Below are 22293 nucleotides of genomic sequence, written 5' to 3' on the forward strand. Positions count from 1 at the left end.
CATGAGAATTATGGGCCATTTTTCAAAATGACTTCTTTTTTCACATTGTCTTTCATTTGGAAGGCAGAAATGCATCAAAAATCTATAGGTAATAACAGTTGCTCTACAATTCTGTGTTACTGTAATTCTCCCAATAAAAATGGTACCTCACTTGTGTATGTAGGCCTAGTGCCCGTGACAGGAAATGACTCAAAATGCAACATGGACACTTTCTTTTAACAGTGAAAACTGACCCTTTTTTTTGTAAATTGCCATCGCTGTAGATTTTGAACCCTAGCTCTGCTGGCACATAGGGAAACCTAGCAAACCTACATATTTTTTTTAATTAGACTAAGGGGAATACAGGACTTGACTGGCTCTGACCAGGTTCTATTACCCAGACCCCCTTGCAAACCTAAATATTTGTAAACAAACCCAAATGTTCCTCACATTTCTGTGGTGGAAAGTTCAGGAATGGGCGTAAATCCACAAAATTCCCCCCACTTCGAGTTCCCCAAAGTCTTCTGAGAAAAATGTGTAGGTAGGCCTCGTGCCCGTGACAGGAAATGGCCCAAAATGCACCATGGACTCACTACATTTTTACAGTGAAAACTGACCCTTTTTTTGCAAAGTGCCTAGCTGTAGCTTTTGAATCCTAGCTCTGCCGGTACCTAGGGAAACTGAGCAAATCTATACATTTTTTAAAGCAGGATACCTAGGGGAATCCAGTATGGGGTGACTTGACTGGCTCTCACCAGGTTCTATGACCCAGAATCCCTTGCAAACCTAAAAAAATGTAAAAATAACACATTTTCCTCACATTTCTGTGATGGAAAGTTCTGGAATATGCGCGGATACATGATATCCCTTCCACCCAGCATTCCTCAAAGTCTTCCAAGAAAAAGGTACCTCACTTGTGTGGGTAGGCCTAGTACCCACAACAGGAAATGGCCCAAAATGCAACGCGGACACACCACCTTTTTTGCAAAGTGCCTAGCTGTAAGATTTTGAACCCAGCTCTGACGGCATCTAGGGAAACCTAGCAAACCTATATATTTTTTATAACTAGACACACAGGGAAATCTAGGATGGGGTGACTTGCTCATACCTACCCAGAATCCCTTGCAAACCTAAAAATGTGTAAAAAAACACATGTTCCTCTTATTTCTGTGGTGGAAAGTTCTGGAATTTGCGTGGATCCACAAAAGTCTGCTCACCCCATATTCTCCAAAGCCTTCCGAGAAAAATGATACCTCACTTGTGTGGGTGGGCCTAGAGCCCACAACAAGAAACGGACAAAAACGCAATGAGGACACACCACATTTTCAGAGTGAAAACTGACCCTTTCTTTGCAGCGTGCCTAGTTGTAGATTTTGAACCCTAACTCTGCCTGCTACTAAGGAAACCTAGCAAACCTATACATTTTTGAAAATTAGACACCAAGGGAATCCAGGATGAGGGGACTTGACTGGCTCTCGCCAGGTTCTGTTACCCAAAATCCCTTGCAAACCTCAAAATGTGCAAAAAAAAACACATTTCTGTGGTGGAAATGTTCTGAAATCTGTGTGGATCCACAACATTCCACCCACCCAGCATTCCCCAAAGTCTTCTGAGAAAAATGGTACCTCACTTATGTGGGAAGGCATTGTGCCCGCAGCCAGAAATGGCCCAAAACGCAACGTGGACACACCACATTTTACAGTGGAAACTGAAACTATTTTGCAAAGTGCCTAGCTGTAGATTTTGAACCCTACCTCTGCCGGCACCCAGGGAAACCTAGCAAACCAATACATTTAAAACTAGGCACCCAGGGGTATCCAGGATGGGATGACTTGTCTCGCTGACTGGCTCTCACTAGGTCATGTTACCCAGAAACCCTTGAAAACCTCAAAATGTGTTTTAAAAAAAACACATTTCCCTCACATTTCTGTGGTGGAAAGTTCTGAAATCTGCATGGATCCACAAAATTCCATCCAACCGCGTTTCCTAAAGTCTTCCGAGAAAAATGGTACCTCATATTTGTGGGTAGGCCTAGTGCCCGTGACAGGAAACGGCCCAAAATGCAACGTGGACACACTACATTTTCACAGTGAAAACAGACCCTTTTTTTCAAAGTGCCTAGCTGTAAATTCTGAACCCTAACTCTGCCTGCACCTAGGGAATTCTAGCAATCCCATACATTTTTAAAAACTAGACACCCAGTGAAATCCAGGATGAGGTGACTTGACTGGCTCTCACCAGGTTCTGTTACCCAGAATCCCTTGCAAACCTCAACATGTGTAAAAAAAACTCATTTTCCTCACACTTCTGTGGTGCAAAGTACTTAAATCTGTGTGGATCCACAAAATTCCACCCACTCTTCCTTCCCAAATTCTTCAGAGAAAAATGGTACCTCACTTGTGTGGTTAGGCATAGTGCCCACAACAGGAAACGGCCCAAAACGCAACGTGGATATACCACATTTTACAGTGGAAACAAACTATTTTACAAACTGCCTAGCTGTAGATTTTGAACCCTAGCTCAGCCGGCACCTAGGGAAACCTAGCAAACTAATACATTTTTAAAAACTAGGCACCCAGGGGAATCCAGGATGGGGTGACTTGTCTGGCTCTCACTAGGTTCTGTTACCCAGAATCCCTTGCAAACCTCAACATTTGTCAAAAAAACTAATTTTACTTACAATTCTGTGGTGATAGTTTTGAAATCTGTGTGGATCCACAATATTCCACCCACCCTGCGTTCCCCAAAGTTTTTCTGAGAAAAATGGTACCTCATTTGTGTGGGTAGGCCTTGTTCCCACAACAGGAAACGGTCCAAAATGCAACGTGGACACACCACATTATCACGGTGAAAACAGACCCTTTTTTTGCAGAGTGCCTAATCGTAGAGTTTGAACCCTAGCTTTGCCTGCACCTAGCGAATCCTCTCAAACCTATACATTTTCTTAAACTAGACACCCAGGGGAATCCAGGATAGGGTCACTTGGTTGGCTGTCACCAGGTTCTGTTACACAGAATTCCATGCAAACCTCAAAATAATTTTTTTTTTTAAAAACACAATTTCCTCACATTTCTGTGGAGGAAGGTTCTGGAATCTGTGTGTATCCACAACATTCCACCAAACCCTCCTTCCCCAAAGTCTTCTGAGAAAAATGGCACTTCACTTGTGTGGGTGGATCAAGTACCCGCAACAGGCAAGGTCTCAAAAGCTATTGAGGTGACTTCAAAATTAACTATAACAAAACCACCTAGTTTGGCAAGGGCGGATCCCATGAGTTTTTGGCCCCGGGCTCGGCGGCCATCTAGAGAAAATACCAATACCACACAATTTTGAAAACTAGAGACCCTGAGGAGTCCAGCAAGATATTTCTTGCGTGCGTCCCCCAGGATTTCTCTACAGAGAATCCCCTACAAACCTCAAATTTAGATGAAAAAAACACTTTTTTCTCAAATTTCTGTGTGGAAAAGTTCTGGAAACTACATGGATCCACAAATTTCCTTCTATACAGCATTCCCCCAGGTCTCTCGATAAAAATGGTACCCTTACTCACATGGGTGGGTCAAGAACCCAAAACCTATTGAGGCGACATCAAAATTACCTATCACAAAACAACCTGGTTTTGTTTGGTGGGTCCCGTGAGTTTTTGGACCCGGGCTCCGTGGCCACCTAGGGAAACCTACAAAACTCACACATTTCTGAAAACTAGACACCCAGGGGAGTCCTCCAAGGTATGGCTTGCATGGGTTCCCCAACATTTCCCTACACAGAATTCCATGCAAACCTCAAATTTTGTTTCAAATATCTATTTTTCCTCACATTTCTGTGTGGGAAAGTTGTAGGATCACAGGGTTGACACAAATTTCCTATCACCCAGCATTCCCACATGTCTCCCGATAAGAATCGAACCTTACTTTTGTGGGTAGGCATAGTGGCTGCAACAGGAAATGGCCCAAATCGTACTGTGGAAACTTCAAAGTTACCTATAACAAAAAAACGACCTGGTTTTGGAGGGGGGCACCTGGGATTTTTGCCCCGGGCTTGCGGCTACCTAGGGAAACCTACCAAACCCATACATTTCTGAAAACTAGACACCTCGGGGGGTCTAATGAGCTATGGCTTGCATGGATCCCCCAAAGTTACCCTACCCAGAAATCCCTGCAAACCTCAAATTTAGCTGAAAAAAACACATTTTCTACATATTTTTGTGAGGAAACATAGTGGTAGCACAAACTGCCTACCCCAGAGCGTTTTTATTAGTGTCTCAAGTAAAATGATACCTCATTTGTGTGGGTGTCCAAAGCAGAACTGGCTGAAAACGTATTTTCTTTAAAATATAGCACTTGGAATTCTAGGTGCTATACCCTTTTTAGGTCGAGCCTAGACGATAGCAAAGCAAAGCTTTGCTGTCTAGAGGTCTCGACAACTTATGTCGCCACTTTCAGGGGAATATGGACAGCAGACTGTCACGAGCGAGCGTCTCCTGCCGGAGATTCTACCTCGTGAGCGCGCACGTCGCCGTGCCTCATTTTGCCATTCTCAAACCAAGCCACACTCACGCATGCGCACATACACACACTGCATACACACACACACACGCACCCCCCCTTAAACAGACACACGCTGCATACACACACGCACCCCCCTTAAACAGACACACGCACGCACGCACAGACACACTCAAACAGACACACGCGCGTACACCCCCACCCTCAACCCCACTCACCGGGCTCCTCTCCCCTTACGCATGTGAAGGCACTGTGCTAGAAGGTGCCTGTCTGAAATCACCGCCGCCTCCCACAGCGGCATTGTATGTCAATTATAAGTTGGCTCCCCGTAAACACCGCCGCAGCCCGGGAACTTCGGTAGCCTCACAAATCCCGAGCGCAGCTCCTCTGACGTCAGACGAGGAGCCGCGCTGGGATTGGTGCCGGTGGGGCCGTTGCCTGGCAACGGAAGTGTCGTCGACGCCGGGCGGGAGGGGCTTCTTTGCGTAACACATCACATATCCCCGTGCTTACAAGAAAATAAATATTTCCTTGTTTTTATTGCTACTCAGGCGCATTGAAAGTTAGTCGCCAGTGAGCAGAACGGCCATCACGGCTTGGAAGCACTGATTTCCCTTTTTGCTCGCATATTTTCCTAGGGCCCTTCTGTGTCCTATTTCACGCCTTCCGCCTTCTTTCCTTCTCCCCCACCCCCGGTTCCTCTTTGCCCCCCTCCCGCCCCCCACAAAAACTGAAACAGGAAGCGGCGCCGCGGAGCTCTTGTGGAATTGAATAGGAGGAAGTGAGCACGTTTCGGCAGAGAGGATCTGGCAGAAGTCAGCTGGAGAGGGGACAGGCCGGAGCCCTCAGCCGAGGCTGCGAGGGGCGGACCGGCCATGCATGGGGGCTGGGGTCCGTTCATGGACTGCGCGCCCAGAGGCGACGCGCGCCATGGAGGCGTTTTACCAGGGCACAGCGCGGCGGGGGTGCGCCTGCGGGGGCTCGCCCAGTGATGCTTTGGGGTGCCGGTGATGTCCCTGGAGGAGATCTGAGGTTTGGAAACACAGTCTTTATTTCCGGCTTTGGCTGGTCTGATGCCTTCTGGTGAGACGGGGTTATCCTGCGCCCGGCTTTGTGGGTACACAACTGAGTGGAAACAGAGGGTGTGTTTGTGTGGACTGCACAGGATGGGGGAGATCGATGCTTGGAGCTGCCAGTGCTTGGTGCCAGGTACCCTGCCTGTGCTCGCCGACTCTTCTTGGGCTCCATAGAGCGGGTTCAAGAAACACAGATCCGCGGCTTTACCCCACGGTAATATCGTGTCAGTTCTCTTTAAGCGGTGACACTTCGAGGCGCTGCATCTTTGCGCCTCTAGGCCCTCTGCTGCTGGGTGGCCAGGCGCCAGGTATCGATCCTTTCACACGCAGGCTCCGCTTCAGATCCTGGATCCGCGTGCATTCCGTCCAGTGCTTTCCACGTGCTTCGAGGCGCTGCGTCTATCTGTGAGCTGTAGCATCCGACTGGTCGCCGGTGTCTGGTTTGTTTCCAGGTACACAGTGGGGGGCTGGGGTCCGGATTCCTGTCTCCGGGACAGGCTGGTACGCGGTAATAGGCAGGCGGGAGTCTTCCGTCCATGCTGCCCTGCAGACCCAGTGCCCTTCTCTGCCAATAGAGCCGCGGGTGGCACTGAGGCAGACATCCCAGAGGCCTTGCCAGGGTGGGGGTTTATAGTACCACAAGACCAGTGGGGTTTGGGCACACCTATAGCGTCAGACCTTTCCCCTTTTACACATTTAAGGAATAGTTAAGCGTATAGCATTAAACGCCTTTATGGTGATTTAATTAAACGAATGCCAAATCCTTTTCGGTTATGATAGACGGGGGTTGTTTATAGCACTCCAAATGAAATTTGACTCGTTGCACCTGTGCCTTCTTCCTGTAAAGTGCAATTTAATATATTTCAATAAATACTTTAATTGAATAGTCATATAGCCAAGTGTTACCAATTACAAGTGGGTGAATTGATATGGGATGATCCTCTTTGTAAGGTTTCATCCTCCCCATAGTTCAAATGAGTATTTATGTAGTGCCATGATTAAACATTTCACAATATTCCTTCAGCTCCATCATGGTTTGAGCTATGTCGTTTACAGGCTTCGTAATCATTGCAAACCTCGTTATTGTTCATTTAACCATATTGTTTATTTCACAGTAATTAAGATGCATTGTTTTAAGATCTACATTTTATGTAACCACCCCCGTTGTTTGCGAATTGCGCAGGTGTTTCCCGATCTCGGATTATTAATCAGTCCCATTGTTTGCTAATTTCACTGGTGTTTATCGTCTCTGATTATTCATCAGTCCCATTGTTTGCTAATTTCACCGGTGTTGCATTACAAATGCTATAGGTGTCACATTTGCAAAAGTTATAACTATTGGCATTGTAAATGACAAAGCTATTAATTTCGCTATTTTCAAAAATCAAAACATAAATAAAAAATTTGTCATATACAATACCAATAGCTCAAACTTTCCTAATGCGAGACCTATTGCATTGCAAATGCTTGTTTCCTATGTCTTGGGCTCTTCCCAGTCAGAGGCCCTTGCCCCACCCAAACAAGTGAGGTATAATTTTACTCGGGAGACTGAGGGGAACGCTGTGGGCTAGGACATATGTGCCGGCACAGTGATTCCACTCAAAAATATGTGGAAAATTTGTTTTTTTCAGCTAAATTTGAGGTTTGCAGGGAATTCTAGGTAGGAAAAGGTTGGGGGACCCATGCAAGTCATACCTCGCTGGACTTTCCAGGGTTTCTAGTTTTCAGAAATGTGTGGTTTGGTATTTTTCCAAGATGGCCACTGAGCCCAGGGCCAAAAGCCAAGATGACCCCCCCTTGCAAAACCAGGTTTTTTTGTGATAGGTAATTTTGATGTCTCCTCAATACGCTTTGGGCCCTTGCCTGTTGCGGGTACTTGCCCCACCTATGCGAGTGAGATATAATTTTTATCAGGAGACCGGGGGAGTGCTGGGTGGTAGGAAATTTGTTGATCCACGTAGATTCCAGAACTTTCCCACACAGACATTTTAAAAAAAAGTTATTTTTTCAGCTAAATTTGAAGTTTGCAGGGCATTGTGGGTAGGAAATCGTTAGGGGACCCACGCAAGCCATAACTTGCTGGACTCCTCCGGGTGTCTAGTTTTCAGAAATGTGTGGGTTTGGTAGTTTTCCAAGATGGCCATCGAGCCCGGGCCAAAAACTCAGGTGACTCCTCTTGCGAAACCAGGTTGTTTTGTGAAAGGTCATTTTGATGTCGCCTTAATACGTTTTGGGCCCTTGCCTGTCGCGGGTACTTGACCCACCCTAGCAAGTGAACTACCATTTTTATTGGTTTGTGGATCCACATAGATTCCAGAACTTACCCGCACAGAATTTTGAGAAAAAAATGATTTTTTCCTCAAAATTTGAGGATTGCAGGGGATTCTGGGTAGGAAAATGTTGGGAGACCCGCGCAAGCCATACCTCCCTGGACTCCCCTGGGTTTCTAGTTTTCAGAAATGTGGGGTTCTGTAGGTTTCTGCCAACTCGGGACCAAAAACTCAGCTGCCCCTATATATCCGAAAATTACCTTGTTTTGCAAGGGGGTGTTCACATGAGATTTTGGTCCCGGGCTTGGCGGCCATCTAGGGAAACATACCAAACCCACACATTCCTAAAAACTAGACACCCGGCGGAGTCCATTGAGGTATGGATGCATGGATCCCCCAACATTTTCCTACGTAGAATGGCTCTCACCAGTTTCTCTTACCCAGAATCCCTTTCAAACCTCAAAATGTGTCAAAAAACCACATTTTCTTCACATTTATGTGGTGGAAAGTTCTTAAATCTGTGTGAGAGCCAGACACGTCACCCCATCCTGGATTCCCCTGGGTGTCCAGTTTTTTAGAATGTATAGGTTAACTACGTTTCCCTAGGTGCCGGCAGAGCTAGGGTTCAAAATCTACAGCTAGGTCAAATAGTGTCAGTTTGCACTGTAAAATGTGGAGCATCCACGCTGCGTTTTGGGCCGTTTCCTGTTGTGGGCACTGGGCCTACGCACACAAGTGAGGTACCATTTTTCTCAAAAAACTTTAAGGAACGCAGGGTGGGTGGAATTTTGTGGATCCAAACAGAATCCAGAACTTTCCACCACAGAAATGTGAAGAAAATGTGTTTCGTTTCACAAAGTTTGAGGTTTGCAAGGGATTCTGGGTAACATAAACTGGTGAGAGCCAGACAGGTCATCCTATCCTGGATTCCACTTGGTGTCTAGTTTTCAAAAAAGTACAAGTTTGATAGTTTCCCCTATGTGCCAGCTGCGCTAGAGCCCAAAATCCACAGGCAGGCACATTGCTAAAAAAATAGTCTAGTTGGCTTTCTGCTGCCCTGGGGAGAATCGGAGGGGGGGGGGGAATTTGCCCTGATATGTCCCCAAGGGGAGCAGAAAGACTCAGGCTAATTGTGGAGGGGTGGGGTCATTGGTATGCACATTCTGGGCAGCCTCTATCCATGCAGCGAGGGTAGTCGCTGGTGCCTAGTGGGATTTCTGCCCAGCCGGGGCAGATAAGGGGCCACTACCCCATCTGCCCCCGGGGGAGCACAAAGACTGGAATTTCGCTGGGGTGGTGGCGGTATTGTCATGCCCATTTTCAGCAGCCCCCACCCCTACATGAATACAAAAAAAAATCCCTGGTTTCTAGTGGGTTTCTGCCCCATGGGGGGGGGGGCAGATTTGGGGCTACTGCCCCATATGCTCCCAGGGGGGCAGAAAGACTGGATTTTTGTGGGCGAGGTGGGGGCATTGGCATGTCCGTTTTGGGCAGCCCCCACCCCTGATTCAAATTGGCAAAAAAATCCCTGGTGTATAGTGGGCTTTCTTTCCCTTCTGGAGGGGCAGATTGGGGGCTACTGCCCCATCTACCCACCAGGGGGGCAGAAAGGCTGTAATTATGGCACAGTGGGGCATTGACATGCCCATTTTGGGCAGCCCCCACCGTAATTAAAAATTTTCCTCAAAAATCCCTGGTTTCTAGTGGGCTTTTTGCCCCCCGGGGGCCGATTGGAGGCTATTGCCCCATTTGCTACCCAGGGGGACAGAAAGGCTGTAAGTATGGCAGGGGGCATTGGCATGTCGTTTTGGGCAGTCTCCACCCTAATTAAAATTGTCCCAAAAAAATCGCTGGTGTCTAGGGGGCTTTCTACCCCCAGGGGGGCAGATTGGTTGCTACTGCCCCTATTTGCCCCCCAGGGGGTGCAGAAAGACTGTAATTGTGGCAGGTGATGGGGGCATTGGCTTGCCCATTTTGGGCAGCCCCACCCTAATTAAAATGACCCCAAAAATCCCTAGTGTCTAGTGGGCTTTCTACCCCGAGGGGCAGATTGAGGACTACTGCCCCATCTGTCCCCCAGGAAGTGCAGAAAGTCTGTAGTTATGGCCGGTGTGGGGGCATTGGCATGCATGTTTTGGGCAACCCCCACACTCATCGAAATTGCCGCAACAAAAATCCCTGGTGTCCAGTGGGCTTTCTGCCCCCCATGGGGGCAGAAAAACTGAATTTGGCCAATATTTTTGCCCTGCCTGGGGCAATCCCCAAGCAGGGATCCACTGGGGAGATTCCCCCCTTTCCAATGATACCTCTTCTGTCTTTCTACGTGCTCAGGGGGCTGAGATAGACCCCTGAGCACATAGAAAGTAAAACTTTCGGTAAGCGCAACGTGCGCTGATCACCATTTCATAGAAACCATGGGGGCCTCTGGAGCTGGGGAAGCTCTTCCCCAGCTCCCGAGGCTTTGGGGAAGAAAAAGAAATCCCTCTGGGTCCTGCACCTGAGGGATTTCCGGTGCTTTGTGCCAGGGCAGCCAGGAGCCAACCTGCGCACACGAGCACCATTGAGCATGAGGCTCCCGGCCGTCGTGCACACTGAAAGGGTTAAGAAAATCCATTCAAAGATGATATCGGCAAATGAGCACACATATATGTCAGCCATCTAAGAATGGATTTTCTTAAAGCTGATTAAAATACATTAGGAAATGTCTGTCATATATACGTGTGCACATGGAAGTTCTATCAGACATGTTGTAATGGTTCAAACATTTTTTATGATTATCATCTGCCAATACAACATTGAGCTGAGCTAAGAGCCCGAAGTCTCTAGAGGATGAAGGACATGTTGAGAGGGTTGTTTTAAAAAAGAGAAGGTGACGGCAGAAGATGTAGCAGCAGGAGTAAATAAGAGAAAATAATACTTCATATTCACTGCAGTGCAAGATCTGATGCATGTAGTGAAAGGAATCCTGCCATACAATCAAAACAGAGTGAGAAGAAAAGGCTGAATGAGAGACAAACACAATAAGAGGGAGGAAAACAAGACAAGAAAACCATCCAATCATGATCAAGGAACTGACAGAAGGACTACTCTATGTTTTGTATTGCTCAATTGGGCTTCATTAATAAACAGCTAACACGAAAGAGGCCCAAAAAAGCCCCAAAACTAGGGAGTCAGCCAAACTCCCTTTTCTAGGTTATTCGGGCAGGTGGAACAACTCATTGAAGTTTTTGAGTGATGAACTAGTCAGCGGTGGCATATGGCATGTTATCATAATGATGCCATGGAGCCCTTAGTCTTGCATATGGTGGCTGGCAATTAGCCCTCTCTTCCAACTGTTTGGAAGGGTTTGACCAGTGCTCAATTTATCTTGGCAAGTCAACATGATGTGTAAAGGGTAATTTGGGGGTAGGGTTACTTGATGAAAGTGGGCTGATTATTCATCCTGATAAGAAAAGTTAAGTTAAATTTGTCAGAACTTAAGTAAGATAAGCAGTGAAAGATGTAAAAGATTCTGTAAATAAGAACAGTGAGATAAAATAGAATTAGACAATATGCAGGTAGGTGTGGCTCCCTGAGGATCCTGTATACCCATGAGGACAAATGACCAGTATTTCATTAAGAAGGAAGCAACACGTAGGGCAGATGAGGGGGGGCAGTAGGACCTCTCTGAGTACTGAACACTAGATCATTGGACAACATGTAGCCACACCTCATGACAGAGGACCAGTAAGCAATGAAATAATGAGGAAAGGGCAAAAATTAGAAACATAAGTGTGGGAAAGGGAGATAATTATATAGCAAAGTAAAAGTGGAATGATTTGTTCCCTTCAAATATATTTTGATGAAAAACTTGTGAACACTCAAATGAATGACTTAAAAACATCCTATCATAAATTTCATATATCAACTTTTTCTAAACTCAAAACCTAAATAAAGGGGTACAAAGCCAAATGTTTGGTATTTTGCATTGCAAGTTTAGGTTGTCTTATATTTATTTAAATGCCTCAGCTACAGCTGAGTTTCTCTGCATGTTAAAATATATTTAAAGCATTTGAATAGTGCACATTTTATCTTTGTTGATTTTCGTTTTTATCAGCAATCACATATCATGTGTGTGCTCCATGTCATAGGCCTGTCTCACAAATTGCACTCTTGATGGACCAGGAGGGGTGACCAAAGCACTACCCTCATAGTGCTGGAAGGCCACTGCCTTGACCCAGAGTTAAGCTCTGTGGCGGCAACCTACTGGGTAGATGATGATAGGAGTGAACAGGTCATTTTTATCCGGTGTTACTGGAGTTAGGTCTGCAGGCTCACTCCCCATTTTAAAAGTTCCACTGCTGTGTGCCTAACTGACCCTCGTCCTACTTGCCTAAAGTGCTGCGTAGGAGTGGTGACTCTGCACTGGTTGTATGTGTGCTTGGAAATGGTACAGTACGGGGATAGAGCAGTGCTGTGAAGAACATGCATGGGGAGCGCATGTACTGGGTGTATGTTGGCAGTGTGAAATACATAATATGAGAGATGTAGTGCTGTGCAGTGCATGCACAGTGAAAACATGTGCTGGGTATTTGGGTGCTTGCGAAAAGCATAACACATGAAAGGTTAAGTGTTGTGCAGTATGCGTATGATGAATAAGTGCGCTGGCTGTGTGTGTTTTTAAGTAGAACATCATTGCACAACAAAGAAAGGCTACTGTAATGAACAGTGCCCAGAGTGAATGTGTTTGCTGAATGTATGTGTGCCTGTGAGGATACTATGCATGAATGTAGCAGTACTGCATAGAGTATGCACTGTGTTCACACACTGTGTGTAGTGGGCCTGAAAAGGTACATTACATGGAGGACCCTGGGTTCCAATTTGGGAAGCCTCTGCCTACCTAATGAAGACATTACAATTATAGGAATGCCCCAGACAGCTTTGCTTAATGCTGCGTTCCTGTGAGCAGGTGGGGACACATTGGAGAAGGCAGAGAGAGACACCCCCCCCCCAGTCACTGTGAAATGGCGAATGGGGGATAACTCCAACCACTTTAGACGAAAGACGGTGCTACAGGGATTTACCTGTTAAAAACTGGAGCCCTAACCTCAAGAGAAATATTATTGCTTGTCAATGCTGAAATACATTTTTGAATGCGTAGAGTTAAAAAGAAAATAATACTTTTTAATATAAAAACAAAACATTGATTTAATGACAATATTAGTGATGAGTCGTGCTAAACAACCTGTTTCTACACTTCCCCTATGATGGAGCCTTTGACTGATTATCTACAGCTATCACAGAGAGTCAAGTGCGGAAGGGGTACTAGGCCCAGTTTCTCAGGGTCCATAGTAGGTCGGAATATAGGAGATCAGGAGTAAATTACCTCAACCACTACGATTGAGCCCATGAGCTCATGCATACCCTGTGGCCCTCTGAAAGAAGTCCTGACACTGTTACTCTTAATTTCTATAATCAAACTCCTCAAATATTATCTCATGTTAAAGTCCCCGGCATACAAGACACCAGACCCCATGAACTGTCTAACCTATCCAATAAGGCCTTGTTTGGAGTTCTTTGTATTGCACACCATTAGTATTTGTTACCGACATTTGGCAGCATGCATTCACAGGCCACAATACCCGTGATCATTTTAAGTGTCGTCTTTAGGATTTTTTGGGTCCTTGGCAAAACATGGTCTAAGGGCCCCTATACAGTCCAAACTCGAATGTTATTACCAATTTCCTGGAAATTCAAGCCTGCATGATTCCAAACAGCACTAAATTATATATTAACAGGTCACATAATTAGTTGAAATATGTCTTGACCAGGGTGACAAAAGTCCTTAAAATGACACAGGGGTAAAAAGAGTCAGTTGTAGCAGTAAGCAAAGAGTGTAGATAGAGCAATAGAATAGTCAGAGATCAACAGGAGAGAAAGTTCACTTTCCAATAGAGTCTCTTGGAAGGGAGGGGAAACTGGGCAATTGCCCAATTTGCCCATCTTGCCTGATCATCCTGTGGTCACAAAAGCCCACCACCCACATACCATAACGCTCTATTAGATTTTCAGTGCTGCATTTGGTTATCGTTTGAGCATTATGTTGGGGTCGTGCCAGGATTAAGTACCTCCGACCACAATGACTGAAGGCCCAATACGCCCAGAACTGAATACCGAATGATCAATGATGCCACCACATCCACTATACATTCTAATACTGAGTGACTGCTGCCTCCATATCTGCATGAACTTTAATATTAAGTGATTGATTACCCTGCAATTCATGTACTATGAAATTACATAATAGCTACAAGGACAGCTTGTTCTCTGCTGAAAATTTACTTGTTCCATAACTACACTCATTTGTTTCACTAAAACTATAAATAATGCGAGAAGGCACACAAAAGGAGAACACCCAGAGTACATTTATGTCTAGTACCATGAGACAATGAGGGGTTTTGTTTTTGACCACTTACCTCCTTCAGGCACTGCATATGGTTTGCAGCAGCAGATTACTGCCCTCCGACGGGGACGCATTTGCAACTAAACGAAGAGCAGACAGAATCATTAGGTCATTCTCTCTAAAACCAGATTTAATCATTGAGTCATTTTGTTATTCAGTGTTACACCCTGTGCCACTCAACCACCTTCTTGTTGAAATGTAGTAGCTAACTACTGAAGGGAACACCTACATACTCAACTATAATGGTCTCCATGCCACTGGTCTCACTACATTCTATGAGCTTTCTTGGTGTGATGCCCTATATCTCACTCCTGTCTTGAATGGGAAATAAATTGTTTAGTCCAGTGTAACTCTTTCACTTCACATTGAAGGCCTCTAGTAGGGTGAGCACTAAACATGATGTTTTTGCAATTTGGGGAAAAAGATCAATCTCCTGCACTTTTTTTGTAGAGACTAATTTGATTGTGAACAAATCTGTGAACATCCCAATATCAATCACTCTTTTCATCAAGGGGGACACTTTAAAGTAAGCACTATAATATACTCGCTACTTATTCTCCCTAACTTTTATTCTCCCATTGTGAGTGGGGAAGAAACCCTATATCCAGCTCCAATCATGTCTCAGTCACCAAACTAAAACAAAGTTCAAAGCTCACTACAAAAACTGTCCCCTTTCCCTGTGTTTATAATAATACTAAGTGCCTCATTATGATGTCGGTCGGAAAGCACTGCGACCAACTCGGTGTCGGAAACATTTCTGACCAAATCAGATTTTGGGAGTTTGACTGACTGATTACAATGTTTCCGAACTTTTCCCAGAAGTACTCCAATTGACTTCAATGAGAGTCTGTGTTTCGACTTACAACACAGGCTCCCATTGGAAAATGGGGTGGGTGCGGAAAATCATGCGCCCTGGGAAGCCTGTCACACTGTGCATGGTTGTAAAGAGGGGTCCCAGGGTTACCCCCACAGGCCCCATTGGGAGTGCCCTGGGTGAAGGGGGCCTACTGTGGGCCCCCAAGGGTGAATTCTAACAGCCGATCTGTGTCAGAACAAACGATTTGGACAGGCTGTCCGAATCTGACATCGTAATCCATTGGTCGCAAACGAGGTCCGTAGACCTGAACAAGTCGGCTCCGACCAATTCGGTTCCTCAGAAGACCATCGGAACAGAGTCGCAACCGAGTAGGACAGTCCAAACGGTGCACAATCATCGTAATCGGTCGGTCGGAAGGGTTTCAAAGTCGGTTGGAAAGACAGGTTCGGAATCAGATTCGGACAAACCCAATGCCGCTCAGAGCCTTTTCATCTGACATCGTAATGAGGTCCTAAATTGTTTTCTACTCCTATTTTAAAACACATGCATGCCTCGTATTTTTCCCTTGCTCTCTTGCATCTTCCTTTAGGATCTTTCTACTATATTTGCTGCTATTGTCTCAGGCCTTAACCTCTAAACTTTCACCCTAATTAGTAGTAAACATTTGTATATCTGAAACTCAATCCCTGGTAACGACAATGAAGCAAAATACCTCATTTAAATTTACAGGCAGGAAATAAGAACTCACATTTATGGACATCTTGACCAGAGTAAAATTCAAATGTCAGCTGTGGTTGATGGTGCACACCCAACTGGATGGTAGGCAAACAGCTAGAAATTAAAAAAAAAAAAAGTTAATGTGTGAAGTCAAGAACTTCAGTTGTCACAATAGTTTTCGAGTAAAGAATTCCATGAGTTGTGAGAGTCTGAGATCAATGACAGAGCCTGCGACATTAGGAAACATTAAACAATAAGAGTCATATTTACCAAAAAATGCTGGAGCATGGTGTTATGCCAAATTTGGCAATGTCATGCTTCGACATTTTTCAAAGTCAGGGAGGTGCCATATTTACACAAATACAGTGCAGCCCAGAATTTTCTGTAGCTCTGGTCTAACAAAGGTGCCTGTGCTGCAGAGGTGATTGTGCACATGCAGGAGGGACAACTTCCCACACATAAACAATCAATAATGGCGATTTGCTGAGTAGATAGAGAAATATGTGGAGAAAAATGTATAATTTCTCCTCGTATCACCAGTCTAAGACCAAGTATTACCTGGCCTTAGTTTCTGGTGCTGCCCCAGCCTTGTAAATCTGGGGCAGCCTCATAAAGCAATGAGTGTTGCGGTGGAACGCCCACAGCAACACCCATTGTATGTCCACTTGCCACAATGGACTGTGGAGGCAAAGGGTATATTTACAAGATGGCGTTAAGCCACGTTAAGCGGTTTAGCACCACCTTGTAAATATGTGAAATGCTGCAACGCCACCAAAGCGTCAAAAAAAGTGACACTCCAGTGGCGCTAAGGGCTTGTATAAAGAGCCCTTATATGTTTTTAAAACACTGTTGATTCCAGACAGGTCTGTGAACATACAACTTTATTTTTTAACATGAATAATTTCTGATGAAAGGAATTATTAGAGAAAGAAAATCACTTTTATAACCAGAGTCAGGTGAGGAGAAGGGAGAGTAGAGAGGAAAACAAAAAGTGATTCTTGTCTAAGCTGTTGTTTTCATGAAACCCCAAATACCCCAGTATGTCAATATCAATTCTCCAAAAACAATGGGAAAACATTCATACTGTTATGTTCTGTACTAAAGACTTTATTGCATCACATCCCTAAAACATAACCAGAATTTGCCTCTATCAGAATCTGTGGGAATGCATATTTTCACCAAGTAACACCCACTTTCTATAAGTGACTACTAAAAAATTGCCTAGATTTGGGATGAAACAGGTTGACACTGTGGAACCTTTACAACTTTTTTTATTTATTCATAGTGCTTTATGTTACATGGAATCAGCTCAATTGTGCTAATGAAAACAATGCCCTAAAGCAGCACCTGCCTTGTGACACAACTATTCTATGTGCTTTTGACATGTAATTGATGTGTATATTAAAGATGAAGATAAATTCAAAGATGTACATCTATTAGTGCTGTACTGCAGCATCATTGTTAAAACATGTTGTTGGTTGCATTTCAAGCTGTACATTAAAAGTATAAGTATCGAAGGCCATAGAGGGTAAGCACAGCTTCAGATGGCACGTAGACCATTCAAAAAGCATTTTAAATCACCCAATCAACTAATTTATAAGTGACCGGAGTAGTTATGCAGACAAATCAAAATGAGGAAGGGGAAGGTCTACTGGAGGGGTTATAGTGAGCATAAGGGGCATAGGGGAGCAATGCACTCCTCCAGTCAGCAGAATGTGTGGGTGAGATTGGTATTGTGTGAGTAGAGGACAGCCCTTGCCCCTGTGTATGTGTTTGTGTGTGTGTGTGTGTGTATACACTCCTTTGGTCAGCAGAATGTGTGGGTGAAATTGGTATTGTGTGAGTAGAGGACAGCCCTTGCCCCTGTGTATGTGTTTGTGTGTGTGCGTGTGTGTGTGTGTGTGTGTGTGTGTGTGTATATACATATATATTGTTAGATCTGGCAGCCTTGTGGTGGTCTACCCCCAACTTTTTTCCTTCTTCATCCACTTTTACTGACCTTGTTTTTGATGGTATTAGGACTCTGTGCACCTTACTACTGCTAATCAGTGTCGAAGTGCTTGTTTTCTCTCCCATAAACATGGTAACATTGGTTCGTTCCCAACTTGCATATTTAATTTACTTATAAGTCCCTAGAAACATGTTGGTACCTGTACCCAGGACCTGTAAATTAAAGACTATCAGTGGGCCTCCAGCACTGGTTGTGCCACCCACTGAAGTAGCCCTTTAACCATGTCTCAGTTCTTCAATTGCAGGGCTTGTGTGTGCTGTTCACACTGCCATGTCGACTTGGCAAATAAAACCTTTGGTTAGGAACAAATCTTCAATTTTTATACATATAAATCAACCCTATGGTAGGCCCTGGACAATACAGAGGGCAGGGTGGAATTTATTTTAAAGGCAGGACGTGTCGTTTTAAGTTTTGCATATACTTTTAGTGAAAACCCCTTAAATCCTTTTTTTACTACAGCAGGGCCTATGTTTCCGATAGGAACATTGAGATTATCTAATTAAATTTTATAAGTGCAATTTCTAATTGTGAAGAGGTAGAAATTTTGTTTTTGGTGTCTCTGGAATCGCAATTTAAAATACAAACTTGTGTTGAAGTCAGGTTTTAAGTTGCAATTCCGAAAATGCAACCTTTAGAAAGATAGCTTTTTCTTACTTTAGCCATTTGCTACTTGCTGTTTGTCTCTGATCACACGTCTGGGGTAGGTGACAGTTGGGGCTTGTGTATCCCCCCTAGACAGCCACCAACAATGGGACATTAAGTGTGAATTGATGGGCCAGCCAGGATTATGGTTCTTTGGCTCAGCGGCCTAACTGGGTCCCTGTAGCCGGCGCATGTTCTATCGCTGTTGGCCTTAACTTTTGACTTTGTCCTATCCAGTGCTACCAGATATACCAAATAGTGCTTTTAGGCACTCGTTTAACAAAAAACTTTAAAATTCAATGTCTCAAGTTCTACTTATTGGATTTTGGTTGTTTTGGTATTGTATATTTATTTAGTGAAGCTCTATTTTCTTACCTGGTGTGGAATCTTTTTGTTTGGCATTTTCACTGATTTACTGTTTGAAGTTTTGTGCAAATACTTTGGACATTGCCTCTAAGTGAGAGAAAATCACACAACCATACAGCCACTTAGACACCAACTGGCTGACTGATACAGACATTCACACAACCATTCACTCACCCAAACATTCACTGAGACACCTAATCACTCACTTATACAGTCAGTCACACACCTACTGAATCATCCAAAGAGGTACTCACACACTCACTGATGCACCAATACACCTGGCATATAAATTTAAACCATCAAAAACCTTTAAAAAACGCTCACACTCACTGGATGATGTCATCAGTGATGTCCTTTGAAATGTCATCAGTGATGTCCCTGACCGTATCATGAGTGATGTAATATGTGAGGTCATAAGCAGGGCATTGTGGGGTGTGAGTTATAGTTGTATAGTTAGCTCACTAACTATAACAGTTACATGTCAGTGGTTTTGTATGAGTGACACCGGAGCCTAACTATAATGTCCCTGTAAGCTTGGTGTTTTTTGTAAAAATATATATATATATATATATACATATATATATATATATATATATATATATATATATATATATATATATATATATATATATTATATTTATATTTATATTTATATATGTGTATGTATGTGTATATATATATATACATATATATATATATATATATATATATATATATATATATATATATATATATATATATATAATGCAAAAGGAGTGTTGAATACTATTAATACAATTTAGAGTAATTTTACATGGGCACCTTTTATTACATGGGCACAATAAAGTGAAGAGGGAGATAGGTTGGTTTTCTTTGTAGGTCAATGTTTGTTGGAAGTTTAACTGCTAGGAGAGATGAAAGTCTATGGCAGAGGTTTATTGCAAAGTCGGTATGGGTAGGTTGTGAGAGATAGGGTTTGTGATTTAGGGAGGGTATATGCGTAGTGTAGTGAGGACTGGCAGGAAGCAAGTACTTTGAGTGGGTTGTAAAGACCATGATTTGCTGAGGTGCTAAGGCAGCCTTTATCCACATAGTGAGAGTAGATCTCGAGGACGATTTGTCAAAGCGTCACAATTCACAAAGGCTCTTGTAGCACAGTCAGCAGGGCGAATGGCACACTGCGAGCAAGCACTGATTTCTCAGATGATCACAGCTCACAGAAAGAGGTGGTGGTACACTCATCATTCATACATGTAGTTCACACATTTGCTGTGCGCTGATCATTCAGAGGATGAGGGACGCGTTGTTCAGAGTATTATAAATTGCTCCTATGACTTCATAAAATTTAATTTGAATATTTATATATTTATCTGTATTCATCCTGCATTATGAGTGATGTCATTTTTTCAAAGATGATGTGGTTTGTCCAACCAATTTTGATGTCTGATGTGGATTTTACATGCTTAGTCATGCTGCTTATAGTAAAAACCCTCATTAGAATCTAATTGGCAAAAGCCATATACAGTTGGAGGGGACATTTTTCCATTTCTCTTCTAATTAAATTACACTGCATGTGAAGTAATAAGTCAAAGGGCTTATCTTACTCACTTTGAGTTCAGACTCACAGTATCCATATTGAAATAAATCACAGTTTTTCTCAAGCTAACACAGCTTAAACCTTCTCTCTCCAAGTATCCAAGGAAAGTGAACACTGTTGTAAATTGATAAATCCATTCCAGGCCATTATGACCGGGCTCATTTAAAAGAATACCTTGCACCTGAGAGACTATCCATGCATTCACAGATTACTCTCTTTTGGCTTCAATTATAAACTTTCTAATTAAGCAGACCAAGTATAAGAAACTGGGTTCTTAGTTGAGAGGAGAAAAAGCACCAATCAAATAATAAACTGATTCCTTGTCTGGGTGAACTACAAAAGTCACTAAGTAAGCCTGTGCTTACCCTCTAGTGCCTTAACACAAAAGCACTCACGCTTTACTTAGTGGTAATGTGTATAGTACTTAAACAAATAAAGTACTAAAGTGAAAACACTGCACAAGAAAAATCTCAAATCTTTTTACATTGCTAGAGCTTCATGCTAGCAGTGGTCACAGTCTACTGCTGCTGACGCAAAGAGCAGGTTCTCACAGGATATTCACATCAGCGGGCATCGCAGATGGTTGTCAGGCAACATGAGGAGTCCATTTGTAGTCGCACAGGGACCCAAAACCTTAGAATCTTCATCAGGGACTCAGGAATTGTGGTTGTCAGGCAGGAAGAGAACACTCTGATGCCAGTCAAGGGTCACGACCTTGACTGGGGGATCAGCGCTCACTTCAGCAGAGGCCAGCAACAGGACTCATGCCGGTCCATGCAGGTCCAGTTGGTGCTGGTTGGCTTGACAGTTGCAAGGAGACCTCTGGAAACTTGTTTTTTCCCTGTAGCTCTAACAGGAGGTTAGTCAACTGACATTTTGAAGCACTTATGTGGAGCCTGAGCTCAAGTCAAGCAGGTCCAATCTTCATTCTTCAGATAACAGGGCAATCCATTTCCTGAATCTATCACAGGACAAGCAGTGTTCTGATGAGAGGTTTTGAAGGTGCCACTTGTATCCTCAGTGCCAGCCTATGCGGGAGGGATGGCGCGTCTGTCTAAACTTGCCGCTTACCTATGTTTGGCTCCAAAATGTGTAGGGTAACAAAGGGTAGACAGGCATATTTGTGAGATGCATTTGTCAGTGGCACAGCAGGCACCCCTTAGAAGTCGGGAAGGGCTGGGCAAGCCCTAAGGCTATGCTTTGAAGTTCAGGAAGGCTAAGCACACCCTTCCAGGACATCCCAGTCAGGAGGTGAACACCCAGCCCCACACCCAAGGCCCTTTAGTCATCACATCTGGAAGTAATACACAAAACACAATGGGAGAAACATCCAGAGTCATGTGATCCTGGATCTTGGCAGAAATGCACATTTTGTTTATGCAGAAAAACACACACTTTCCAAAACTGGGTTTTTCAGAATTGCAACGTAAAATCCGGCTTTATGATTAAAGAGGATTACAAATTACAATTTATTTGAATGGAAACACTGACCCTTGATCTGGTTCCAAATTGAAGTTAGGACTTATAAAGCGTGGCAAGGTAACCCGGTGTTAGTCTATGTGGGCTTTACAACATTGAAAACTGCCTTTAGGAGTTTTTCATTGCCAGGGCATGTAAAACTGAAATAAACATGTCCTACATTTTAAATACAATGCACCCTGCCCTATATATTAGGAGTGAATTATATGTATTAAACAGGAAGGTTTAGGCCTAGCAAAAGGTTTGTAATGACTGGTTGAAATGGCAGTTTAACAGGTTACTACAGATTTCAGTGGCAGGCCTGAAACACGTTTTGCAGTGCTACTTTAGCGGGTGAGGAGGGCACAATGCATGCTGCAAACCACTAGTAACATTTAATTTCCAGGCCCTAGGTATATTTAGTACCATATACT

This window comes from Lissotriton vulgaris, chromosome 1_1 (assembly GCF_964263255.1).
Source record: "Lissotriton vulgaris chromosome 1_1, aLisVul1.2, whole genome shotgun sequence".
NCBI classification, from domain to species: domain Eukaryota; kingdom Metazoa; phylum Chordata; class Amphibia; order Caudata; family Salamandridae; genus Lissotriton; species Lissotriton vulgaris.